We start from the raw sequence: 3,966 nt of genomic DNA on the forward strand, positions 1-3,966 counted from the left end.
TGGCCATCACTGTGGACTTCAAGACCCCCCTCCCTCCCCCAAAACTCAAACGCATTATATCCTTAAGAAATATCAAGTCCATCTCCCCCTCTGCTTTCTCTGACTCAATGGCAAATACTCTGTCCACATTCATCACCCCGCTGACCCCAAACCCCTCTGACCTGGTCACCCTCTACAACAACACACTGTCCCTCTGCCTCGACAAACTGGCTCCCTTAAAAACCAAAACTGTCTCATTTACTCACTCATCTCCCTGGTACACTCCTGAACTCCGTCACATGAAAACCCGTAAGCGCCAACTTGAAAGACTTTACAAGAAAACCAGTCTCACAGTCCATCTCCATGCCTATACAGACCACCTTTCAAACTACAAAGACGCCCTCACTGCCGCCCGGTCCAACTACTACTCACAACTCATTCACTCTGGCTCCAATAACCCCAAGACTCTCTTTTCCACCGTCAATAAACTCCTCAAACCCTGCGACAACACCCTCTCCTCCATCACAACTGACAAATGCAACTCCTTCCTGGCATTTTTTCAATCAAAGATCGAAAACATCTACACTCAACTCGGCAACCCCCCCCCATCTCAGTCTCTCCGGCGCTCACCGCCTCCACCACCACTCAACCACTGTCACACTTCACCCCTGTCTCCCCCCTGGAACTCCTCCCCATCATCTCCAAGATGAAAAGCTCCACTTCCGTCCTGGACCCCATACCATCCTCCATCATCAAAGTCTGCCTCCCAACTATCTCCCCACTCATCACTACCATCATTAACTCCTCCCTCACCTCTGGCTCTATCCCGAAATCCCTGAAACTGGCCGCTGTCACCCCCATCCTCAAAAAACCCGGCCTGGACCCTGACGTCATCTCAAATTTCCATCCCATCTCGAACCTTCCCTTTCTGTCAAAAATTCTGGAACGTGTTGTCGCCTCCCAAATCAAAACCCACCTCCGCTCTCATGAACTATATGAACCATTTCAATCCGGATTCCGCCCTCAACACAGTACCGAAACCGCCCTCCTCAAAATCACTAACGACCTCCTCCTCTCTGCCGACTCTGGCCACCTCAACATACTCATCCTCCTCGACCTCACTGCTGCCTTTGACACCATCAACCACACCACTCTGCTGTCCCGCCTACAAACTTCCCTCAACATCACTGGCTCTGCTCTCTCCTGGCTCAAATCATACCTCACCGACAGACATCAGTTCATCCACGTCAACAACTGCACCTCTGCCACCGTCCCCCTGCTTCAAGGTGTCCCTCAGGGCTCGGTGCTTGGTCCTCTCCTCTTCATCATCTACCTACTCCCCCTTGGTTCCATCATCCGTCGTCATGGTCTCCATTTCCACTGCTACGCTGACGACATCCAAATCTACATCTCCACAAAATCCATCACCCCGGCCACCCGCTCTACCCTCACCAACTGTCTGACTGAACTCCAATCATGGCTGCAAGCCAACTTCCTCAAACTCAACTGTGACAAATCTGAAATAATACTCATCGGCCCAAAATCCTTCTCTACAGCAACACAAAACTTCACCCTCAGCATTGACAACACCACCCTCTCTCCCTCCCCATTCATCCGCAACCTTGGTATCATCTTCGACAATAACCTCTCATTTGAACATCACATTAGCCGCCTCGCCCAAACTGCCTTCTTTCACCTTAGAAACATTGCCCGTCTCCGTCCATTGCTCTCCTTCTCTGCCGCTGAAACTCTCATCCATGCTTTCATCACCTCAAGACTGGACTACTGCAACAGCATCCTCTACGGCTCATCATCCAAAGTCCTCAACAAACTTCAGTACATCCAAAACTCTGCCGCCCGCCTCCTCACCCACACCAGCTCCCGTGAACATATAACCCCTGTCCTGCAAAACCTTCACTGGCTCCCTGTCCCGTACAGAATCAATTTCAAGATCCTCCTCCTCACCCACAAAGCCCTCCACAGCCAGGCCCCCTCCTACCTCACGGACATGCTCCACCACCACACTCCCTCCCGCAACCTTCGATCATCCGACAAAAACCTCCTCTCACCCCCACACAGGACCAAGCACCGAACCTGGGGCGACAGAGCCTTCTCCATAGCCGCCCCCTCCTTCTGGAACACCCTCCCTATACACATCCGTGACTGTCCAAATCCATCCACCTTCAAATCACTCCTCAAAACCCACCCTTTCAAATCCGCTTTTAACCTTTAACATTAGCTTTTCGTTCTCGGTTCCTCATGTGCCCTCCTTTTCTTTGTTTTGCACTATGCTTTTGCACCTTGTTGTTTTATATTGTCCTTGTCTTCTGTTTATGTCTTTGCACTTACATGTATATACTTCTTTTCTTTGGTTTTAAATGTAAAGCGTCTTTGAGAGCTGTAAAAGCGCTGTATAAATAAAATGTATTATTATTATTATTAAATGTTAAATGAAAATAATTCTAAAATTAAAATGAATAAATTAATAATATAATTTAAAAATTCTTTTAGAAAATTGATATAGGCTCAAATTACTTATTTGTTGCTCATGAGTATACTGCATTAAACCTTTTCTGTCCTGTACTGGGCAGACAGACTCAAAAACAACCTCTCAGCACTGAGTCTACATATTAATCGATATGGCTAACAAGTTAGCAAACAGTCAGATACTCACGCATAAAGACAGACAAACAGGAGTATCTCTTTGAAGTCCAACATTCATGATGTGGCACTTCGTCAGTAAAATATCTTGGTCTCCTCACTCAGATAACCATCACAGTAAGCTAAAAGTTGCTGGAAAAAAAAAAGTCAGTTTGCTGTGTTGTACCAATGTAGTACGTGTATTTTGAACAGTGTTGGGTAAGGGTTACTTTAAAAGTAATCAAAGTACGTTACTGCGTTACTTTTAAAAAAAGTAACCAGTTACTTTACTGCGTTACTCCCTGAGTAAAGTAACTCAAGTACTTTAAAAGTACTTCCAACGTTACTCCCTGACAAAAGTAGCCTAACTCAAGCACTTTTAAAGTACTTTTGAGTATTCTACATTTCCTATTGGGCAATGGACCACAGGGCGCTAAGCCTACATTTTTTTGTCTCCAAAATTAAAGTTATGGACCACTTGCCCTTCACTGAGATCCAATTCTCCCATCACAGCCGTCACTTTGACCAGTAGAAACACAGAACGATCTGCTGCCGTAGACAACTGTATGACAACAACACCCCAGCGTTTTTAATATTTCCTCTAGGGATGTTACCACACAGAGTAAAAGGGGGAAATGATGGTGTGAAACAGCAGAGGCACTTTGTCAACCCGCTGAGTTAACGTTACTGTCATTAGCATCAAGCTAGCAACAATGGTACATCCTCATGGTCGGACATAAAATAATAATATTAACAAACAGTGGCGGGGCTTTTACTCACCACAACTGCAGAGGCTCCCAGCTTCATTTGAAACAAACTACATTATAGACGGTCCGTTATTTATTAATCCCTCTGTGTGTTTATATATTTACTTTTTATCCGCTCCGTTGTCTTTGTAAAGTTAACATTTCAAACTCAACAATTGTTTCAAATTAAAAGCCCCTTATAACCTCGGCTGAGAGAATCCCTCCATTTTCTGAATAGGCTTTTATTCTGAAACATTTGTCAGAACTTACTGTGGAAGATACAGTAGCTTGACAGTTTACGTGCGGTGCTTCAAATGTAGCTCCTGCCATCTGCTGATGCTTTTAGGTGACTACAACAACATGTCGGCTGGCACATGAACAGACACACAGTGATTCAAATAATAGTGAAAGTAATAAAAATAGGACAAGAATAACCCGATGACATCACACACGCCGTAAAAGGCGACCGGGGATAATTGGTGAGTACCAGCGAGTAGTGTGTTCCAGGCATAATGCAAGTCCTGAGTCTGAAATATGTCTGTCAGCGAGTCCTACTCCACCTATTTAGACTCCACCGTAGACAACGGCAGCATTTCTCCAA

Source organism: Epinephelus moara, chromosome 7, assembly GCF_006386435.1.
Source record: "Epinephelus moara isolate mb chromosome 7, YSFRI_EMoa_1.0, whole genome shotgun sequence".
Taxonomy (NCBI): Eukaryota; Metazoa; Chordata; class Actinopteri; order Perciformes; family Serranidae; genus Epinephelus; species Epinephelus moara.